The sequence below is a fragment of the Acartia tonsa genome, chromosome 3, assembly GCF_053477335.1.
Source record: "Acartia tonsa isolate MP-2025a chromosome 3, ASM5347733v1, whole genome shotgun sequence".
Classification (NCBI taxonomy): Eukaryota; Metazoa; Arthropoda; class Copepoda; order Calanoida; family Acartiidae; genus Acartia; species Acartia tonsa.
The window spans coordinates 5,565,160-5,575,190 of NC_137262.1; the positions used below are offsets into that span (position 1 = coordinate 5,565,160).

General features: G+C 32.6%; 1 long non-coding RNA gene across 1 annotated transcript; it reads right to left on the minus strand.

The window, feature by feature from the left end:
- Positions 1-381: 381 nt before the first annotated feature.
- Positions 382-1,958, minus strand: LOC145313129 (uncharacterized). Its single transcript, XR_013877250.1, has 4 exons — positions 1,819-1,958; positions 1,573-1,639; positions 749-1,331; positions 382-532 (listed from the first exon to the last, which is right to left on the minus strand). It is a non-coding gene; the product is annotated as an uncharacterized LOC145313129 (long non-coding RNA).
- Between the last annotated feature and the right edge of the window lie 8,073 nt (positions 1,959-10,031).

A 10,031-nucleotide genomic window follows, 5' to 3' on the forward strand; every position in this document is an offset into this window, starting at 1 on the left:
GGGATTTAACCCTTCTCATAAAATGAAAAAGTAAAATTAACAAACAAAAGCTTACAGGTTTATTGTAAATCATATAGGTATAAGCCTTGCATAGCGGATTTTTATCATGTGGTGACAAAACCTGCTTCAAGAAGGGAAGCGATTTAGGCTGTTAATTAAATTAGTCCCCAAAGTTTTATGATAGCTTTTTTTTATTTGTTTGTTCAACAACTATGGGAGGGACTTATTCAATTTTGATTGGTTGGTTTATTAAGTTGAGTGGGCAAACGTTTCAACCACTAAATGTTGTTAGATTATTCTATGAAATGGGTAATCTAGAAACCATTTGTTCTACTCCTATACAAGGAACACTATTGACGACGAAATAATCAAGAATAATAATGTAACTGTAGTAAAATTTATACAGGAAACACATTTAATACAAGGATATAACAACTAAAGATAAAATAAACTATGAAGAACTGTGTGGAAATTCGTCTTAATATGCAATAGATTCAATGGAAGGTCTTCTCAGATACAGGTTAAATTGAATCTAAACAAAAGAATAAAGTTACTAGATTGTAAAGAGGGTCAGTGATCAACTAGTAATATCTCATTAAACATGGAATGATTCCAGCTATCAAAATAAGATAAGGAAAATGTCCCAGAGGTTTTATTTACAATTATCCCTCTATATTCTAATACCTCTTTATAACTGCAATTAAATGAAAATAGAGACAACCCCGGCAAATAAAGAATAGATTCTTACCGGAAATTGCAGCTTAAGGTCTCACAAACAACCAACCGAACATCTAAGGGCAGGAACACTTCTGCAGATGGTTGGTGGGGAGTACAAGGGTGATGTGGTATACTTTTTACTGGATCTGGTTATGTATTTAACCTTTTATTTGTTACTTATACCTATGTGTTTATTATTAGTAGCGAAGCTACTCTATTAATTTCTAATATATGAATATTAGACTAAAGAACTAGAACCATTTACTGTACGTTTTAATTAGATTATGTTATAATTCTAACCTAATTATTTATCTGCAAATATATAAGCAGTGCAATTATTCTAATAATGTCTAATATATGCAATATTAAACCAAGTAATAAGACTATTTATGATGTCTTAAATATTATTTTATTATTTATTTAAATCTATTATATTATCCTGTGACTGGTAGATTCATCAGGGGGGGGGGGGGCGGCGGCGCGGCACACAACTGGTCTCATTGGCAGCTTCTAGGGCACACGGCAGCAGCGATACTAGGATATGGGGCAGCAGGCACACAATCCACAAAATTCATCACACGATACTCGCATGGATACAACACGACACGATCAATCTAAAAATAGGAGCAAAGTTAAAAGGACACTCCTATATTTTAAATCTCAACTCAAGCATTAAAGTTGGATTATTCTATAAAGCTTATTACAGTGCGCTTTTAATCTATTTGTATTTCAATTCAGTAATTCATTGGTGTAAAACTTTTACATAATTTAGTACAGACTTTCCTTTTCTATTTACTATAATTATGACTAATGACTACGATAGCTTTATGATGGCTTAGAAAGGGTAATTCCTACCTTTAAACCAGTCTTTAGCAGGGGTTCTATTGAACTAGGGTCTATGCGACAGCATAACAGGTCCACTCTGAATAAATATTTTTCTATTATTAACTTAATACTTTTATGTCCAAGGAAAAGGAGAAGACATAAAAAGAGGATTTGTAGTCTACTTTTATCTAGAATTTTGACAACATTCGTTTTAACTACTCAACATGAAATTATCTTTAAATTGAATGTAAATGTTATTTATTTAAATCAACATACCTATAATATGCCCAACATTTTCACTAGAGACGCTATTTTAGTTGCGTCCGTTCACTCCAAGAATGTCCAAAGGAATGACGATAAATGGGCGTACAATAATTCATTTTTGTCTGTATTTTTGAATTATTTTTTTTAACTTTTCTTATACATTTTATTCTATTTTTACTTTTATTTACTCGTTTATTTATTTTGTCGAGATTTCTACTTTTACATTTTAGTATATTTTTTATTGCCGATATCTCCCTGGGAGGGAAAACTATTCAGTAAACAAAATTAAGAAGCTGAAATCACCAGTTTCTCCAAAATCATATAACAAATGTTATCTACAGTAGGGAAAATTTTGTGTATCGTTAATGGGGAGGTAAATCAATTTATCAGCCATTGTCTTATATCTTTAGATCCCTGAGCTTGTTTTAGTTTTACTTTTAGCAGCATTCAGATTTTTAGTGATGAAGCATTCTCCATAATTCGAAATGTCCGTCTGGTTTTTTTTGCTTCGCTACTTTTGAATGTTGTCATCCTTGTTTAGAGAGAAATAAGTATGGAAAGATACTGCGATTTCCGACATGATAATAGTTATTTCTAGCATCGTATTATAAACAGCTTTCCGCGGATATAAAATGTACAATTAATCTTATGATTGTACATTTCTATATTCGTAGAAAACTGATATAATACGATGCTAGACATTTTCTTATGGATGAGAACCCGTGCAAATCCACCGGTTTCAAATGAATACGAGATTAGTTATTTCTTGCATTGTATTATAAACAGCTTTACGCGGATATAAAATGTACAATTAATCTTATGATTGTACATTTTTATATTCGTAAAAAACTGACATAATACGATGCTAGACATTTTCTTATGGATGAGAACCGGTTCAAATCCACCGGTTTCGAATGAATACGATAAAAATTGTTTATATACTCCTAAGAGAAGTATATAAAAATTTCTTATTCTTTTAATATTTATGTTTTTACAATAATTTCCATCCATAAACAAGAATAAACTTTTGCAGAGAAAAGTTCAATACGAAATGTATGTATTTGCCTTGAGAACTTTTGTAATACCTATATCTAATAATATTACTATTAAAATTTGGCCCTGTTATAATCACGATCTGTTACCTTTTCAAGATAGAAAGTAATTATTTTTGTAATGCACAAATGTCTTTAATTAATACAACTATTCATTGTCTATCACTTTACTAGCCGATAATAAATGTATAAGACAATTGATTGGTTCCAGTTGGACCCTTTTCGTCTGCTAGCAAATTGCTTTCTGCTTTTTGTAAGGACTTAGCTGTGTTAATATTTGCTATTTGCTGATATATAAAGACCCAATTGAAAGTCGGCCATGGACACACAGTTATAAGTTATAACCCATGCCCCACTATTATTTTACTTTAATTATTGTAGCCTAAAGATGTTATCAATTCCGTCATTGGAAATTAATTATAAAAACTTTAAAAGATTTGGTTGTTAAGTAAGAATACCAGAGTACTGTTCATTCATTTAGCTTGTTAGTATAATTAATTAAGATGTTTTATCCTGTCATCCCTCTCTTTACATACACTGTATAGTAAGTCTCACACAAATGATAGATGGTATGTTTGCTTACAATACAGGGCTAACAATTAAAAATTTCCATACACTTTCTGCAAATTTTTACACTGGAGTTGAAAATTAAAGAGGGGGAATATTCATTGGAAACACATAATTAATTTCTTTGACTAAAGATGTAACTTTGAGAGAGGGAATGGCGCTGAAGGCTAAGGCAGCTTGGAATTGTCTTCGGATTGGAAGGCCTGATGAAGATCAAGATATTTTTATTATTTTCTGTGATAAGTTATGGAGGGCACTCAGTTGACAACCTGTACAATATATGTGTAGTTGTGTATTGCTTAAATATGGAGGAACCCCACGTATTTAATGGTTATAAATTATTTGATTATAACCCAAACATAAATTCGAACGGCCACAAAAGGATATAATTTTGGCAGGCATCCTGTAAAATTTGTAGGTAGTTGAGAAATTAATATATATGGAGGACACCCTGCATTTTCACGGAAAAAAATTTGGCAGACACCCTGTTCTTCATAATATTCATCTGGTTGTGAATTTGATAAATATGGAGGACACCATGTAGTTACTTTGTGTGTATGTTTACTGTTAACACATAATTCATAATCATATTCTTAAAGGTCTACAGATAAATGTTTATTTGTTTTTAAGGGAATATAAATGGAGGACACCCTGTGTTTTCTCTGTATGTATGTTTACTGTAAACACATAATTCATAACCATATTTGCAAAGGGCTACAGAAAAACATAATTTCAGCAGGCAATCTGTACAACCTGTATGTAGTTAAAGTAATGGATATTTATTGAGGACACCCTGTACTTACTCTAAATGTATGTTTACTGTAAACACATAATTCATAACCATATTTACAAACATTTTTAACTTGTCTAGAAAACACGTCATTGAAGACTAAAAGGCATTGAACCTATAAATAATCTTTAAACAGAATTAGATTTAAATTAGAGGCGTGCAGAAGGGGGTTGTTCTACCCCAACTAAATGAAGGTGGGTGAATACCTGGCTGGTGTATCCAACCCACAATAGAAATACACACCTTGTTGTCTATATTACACCCCATTAACCCTTAACAGTCGGGCCCCTTGCCGCACCTTAATCAGTCGGGGGGGGGGGGGGGCGTTCAACGCCCCCCCTCATTATCTTAGTTCCTATTAGAGCTAGAAAGCTAAAATTTTTTGTGCAAGTCCCCTGTGTTATGGTGAATTTCCGACCTTAAGTAAGTCATGGTCAATTTCCGCTTCCTTCACCCTTTTATTTACACCTTTGTTTTTAGGTCCTTTTTTACTTAAAAATTTCAAACGGCTGTAATTTTTTTATTTTTAAAGCTAGAAGAAAATTTTTTTTGCAGAAAATGTTTATTTTATTTAAATTTTATATATGAAATATCAAAACAGAAGTTTCAGCGGCCGCATCTGTACTTGGCAGCTGCCAGCCGCCGCAGTCGGCGGGAAAACGGCGGCGGATCTTTATGAAATTTTAATACATTATGTAGACATGTAAGAAAAGCTTAAGTTTAAAATTTGAAGTCTCTAAGTCAAAAATTGCGGCCACAGGAGCATTTTTAAGATTTCTGGAGACCTGGAGGATCAGGACCAGCAGGATCATACCTGGAACCTGAAATTGACTTGAACACCTGTATTTAATATGAGGATGTACTACTAGAGGATATTTTAGTATTTTGGTAAGATAAAATGCTTTGTTTAAATCAAAATTTTGTTCTTTACCTGGATGACCCTGCCAGGTTTGCTGGCATCCTGTGCCCGCCAGGATGGAGATATTCAAAAAATTCCAACTCTCAGTTATGTGTCATACCCATACTTAAAAAGTCAAGCAGTTTAGGCTCTTTATCTTTCACACACAGAAAATGAGATAGAAAAAACCGGATGGGGGGGCGTTCAACGCCCCCCCCCCGACCGTTAAGGGTTAAAGCTTATAGATTCTGGTTTGATAGGGGTGTCAAAATTTGCAAGTGCACTTCGTGCAACCCTGTCAAAACTTCGTACACGCCAATGATTTAAATGGAATAAAAGTTTTGTTTTAATAATTGAAAGAGTATAGTTATTTCTCGCATCGTATTATAAACGGCTTTCCGCGGGTATAGAATGTACGAGTTGCCGAAGGCACGGGCTAAAAAAACTGGTTTTAATCTTATGATTGTACATTTTTATATTCGTAGAAAGCTGGATATAATACGATGCTAGACATAGTTTTTTCGTATGGATGAGAACCGGTTCCTATCCACCAGATTTGAATGAATACGAGAAAACTAATTCTGGATTTTTGGTTACCAACAAGGAAAATGGTCAATACTATTCAATGCTTTACAGAGAACAATATCTCCTTGTCTGAAAAACCTTATATCCTTATACTAAAGTAACAGGATGTCTGTGTGTTTGTCTGTGTGTTTGTCTGTGTGTTTGTCTGTGTGTTTGTACCGAAGGATCTCGCTAACCGCTGAACCGATCGGGTTCTCCTTAACAGGGTAGCTTCTCATAGGTCCCAGGAAGGTTTACAACTATTTTCTTGGGGGAGAAATCGCCCCTAGAAAAAAATTACCCCTCCCGAAAAAGAGACTTGAACGAAACATAAACCAATTATTTCTCTAGTTAGATATTTTAAATAAAAAAACATTCAAAGTGTCACTAGAGGCCTCTAGGGGCGTAGCCGCTAGTGTTAAATATTACACGTAGGATATAACTTTATTTTGGATATCTTATTACAATTTTTTCGAATCTTTAACCCTATCCGTGATAATTCTAGAAATTATGTGATTATACTTTTCTTTATTTATACCAAGGACATGTTTTATGAAAAGGGTTTCCTGGATTTTTAAGTAGTTCAGTAGGATGCATTAATAGATTTAGGTTTAGTAGACATACATTGTTTACAAAACTACACAAAAAAGACTCATACTTTGTGTTAAAAAAGGAAAATTGAAGAAAAAGCAATAACTAGATTTATTGATTACTGGTATCAAATTTTTTTTTTTTAATTTGGACTCAAATAGTTTTTAATATAGAATCCTAAGTTTTGAACCAACGAATAAGATTACTCGGTTATAAAATTTTAGGTAAAAGTGTAAAAGTAATCTTTTTGTGTACCTTCCTAAAGTATTGCTTTTATTCATATTTTATTCTTTAGAAAAAGTCAACAAAAAAGCACAATTAAGGCAAAGACTTTATTTGTGAAAGATATAAATAAATAGATAAGAATAATATTTGGTACATACAATGAGAACATGAATGAGGGGCGTCGTGGCTCAGTGGTAACGCACTGAGTTACGGTGATGAGAGTTCGAGTTCTAGTCCCCATGTGGAAACTCGAATTTTTCAGTTGAATACATTCACGCAACTTCCCCTGGTTGTGTAAGAAGGGGATTATTGAGTAAGTTTGGATACTTAATAGTCAAGTACATAATATCAGTACTACCCTTATCCCAAGCTCCTCTGCGGAGAGCGTCATTCATTACGGTGACTTAATTTGGGACACCTGCCATACTCGGCGAGGGTGAGGTAATAATGAGTAGCTCTCATGAGATAGCGGGTCAAGTCATAATGTGCTTGAACGTGGAGCTTGATAGCCCTAGTGGCTATACAAAAGTGTCTCAGCCTACTCCATGACTACTTAGGTCCAAACCCTAAGAAACTATGGCTAATCAATCAATCAAAGAACTAAACAACCTAAGATAAGTTTAATATACAACTGATGTATTAGCGTCTGAAAGTTGTCAACTATCCAAGATTAAATACAGAAACAGTAAAACTATATACATAACTAACGGCTACGCCCCTAAAGGCCTCTAGGGGCACTTGAGGAGAGAGTCGAATTTGAAAATTAAATGTCTTATTTTAGATTTCAAAAGAAAAAGTAAAAAAAAAATTTGGGGGGGGATTTTTCATTTTTCATTTTTGGGGGGGTTGGGGGTGTCCCACCCCCCAAGAAAATAGTTACAAACCTTCCCGAACCTATGAGAAGCTACTCTGTTAAGGAGAACCCGATCGGTTTAGCGGTTAGCGAGATCCTTCGGTACAAACACACAGACAAACAAGCAGACAAACATCCTGTTACTTTAGTATAAGGATAAATTGGACTAATGACACAATTGACTAGATGTAGCATCCAGAGTAGCTACACTCGTAAAACTGGGTGTCTTCACACAGCACAATATTGCACAAGCCACATCCATCAAAAAAAGAGCTTCATGCAAAAAAAAGTATAAAATTTGGGGAAATTTTTTATTTTACTTTGACTTCGTGCAGACTATGGGCGTATTTAGAGGATGGGTAATCAGTCATAGATAAATGTCCATATCCAATAAAGATAAATTAGCCTTCTCTTGATTGAAAGCATGTAATTATTTAGTTTGAAAATATTGCCAGATTTGTCTCAAAACTAATTAGATATATGAATAAAGTCCTAAAGTATCATTTGTGTCCATTAAGATTACGCGAACGGCTTCACCGATCATTCCACAATTTCCAAGAAAGTTTGATTAGATCAGATTTTTTACCTTTTAAGGAATTTAGAGGGGATTAAATCAATCTCCTACCCCAAGATAATTAGGCATGGACCAAAAAAAAATAAGTTTCCCTCTTGCTGCTTAGTAGAGAGGTTAAATCTTTTTAAAATAATTACCGTTCTTATAAAGGATAACTTTTTGTTTAATGGATCGAAGCTTAATAACAGAGATGTGAGAGTTTTTTGTGGATTGTATTTTGTCAGAAAATAGGTTACTTTTTATAACTGTATTTGAAGAAACCTTATTAATTTTTAAAAATTGAGTGCTATGCAAATAACTCTAAAAAATACCTTTAACTTTAATCAATTACGCCCTTGTGTCAGACAATTGTTGTAACCCCTTGACTCTCCCCTCTCATCTCTGACCTCTTGAAAACCAAAGATTTGCTTCAATTTTGACAGGCTACACTAGGTATATATATAGTCCTACATTTAAGCAATATTATGTGATAGCAAAAATGCGAAAATGCTAGTTTTAGTACTTTTAATATGATTTTGATATTAAAGAATAATTCTCTTAGAACAATTGACAATAGATAGCAAAGGAAAAACAAGGATGACAACATCCATCTAAAGCAAACGAAAATTAACGCAATATGGGTGATAGAAACTAATAAGCAAAAGATTAATTGATTAGTATAAACAAAATGGTATTTAAATTTGTTCCAAATTGCGTAATTAAAGTATAGGATAATAGAGTGACTTCGCTTGAAATATTGTTCTGGGAGTCTTTGATCGATAGGAAGGGTGGTTTTATTGCCATTGTCCCACCTTTAGCAGTTAGCTAAAAAACCTATTAAAATATTGGTATTTTCTTGGCAACACCCCAAATGTTATATAAATTGTAAATGTGCTACTTTTAATATGAAAGTTATATTGTTTTATATTTGTTCATTCATTATAGACAAGACAATACTTAATACATTGTTGTGTAATATATTGTTTCTAGGAGCAGAGATACTCTATAATTCAGTAATACTCTAAATACATCATATTAAGATAATACAAGTGTAATATATTGTTTCTAGGAGCAGAGATACTCTATAATTCAGTAATAATCTAAATACATCATATTAAGATAATACAAGTGTAATATATAGTTTCTAGGAGCAGAGATACTCTATAATTCAGTAATACTCTAAATACATCATATTAATATAATACAAGTGTAATATATAGTTTCTATGAGCAGAGGTACTCTATAATTCAGTAATACTCTAAATACATCATATTAATATAATACAAGTGTAATATATTGTTTCTAGGAGCAGAGATACTCTATAATTCAGTTATACTCTAAATACATCATATTAATATAATACAAGTGTAATATATTGTTTCTAGGAGCAGAGGTACTCTATAATTCAGTAATACTCTAAATACATCATATTAAGATAATACAAGTGTAATATATTGTTTCTAGGAGCAGAGGTACTCTATAATTCAGTTATACTCTAAATACATCATATTAATATAATACAAGTGTAATATATTGTTTCTAGGAGCAGAGGTACTCTATAATTCAGTTATACTCTAAATACATCATATTAAGATTATACAAGTGTAATATATTGTTTCTAGGAGCAGAGGTACTCTATAATTCAGTTATACTCTAAATACATCATATTAATATAATACAAGTGTAATATATTGTTTCTAGGAGCAGAGGTACTCTATAATTCAGTTATACTCTAAATACATCATATTAATATAATACAAGTGTAATATATTGTTTCTAGGAGCAGAGGTACTCTATAATGCAGTTCTCGATCAGATTAAAGTTGTTTCTAACACAAAATATAAGCAATTTAATTCATACATATAAATTGTCGTTTGATAAAAATATACATCCTTACAAAAATACAGAATTCTGTTCCGATTTCCTTCTTTAAACTGAAATTGAAAGTTGGGGAGGGTCGACCTTAACTTACCCCCAACCTAGAGGTCACTAGGGTAGCAGCCGCTGGTATCAAAGAAAACAGTAAAAATAGACATCAAGAAAAATTTTGACTTGTAAGGCAAAAATAAGAACTATAACCACATTAACAAAGGGCACAGTTAAGAATTCTAATGTTGACCAAGCTAATATTG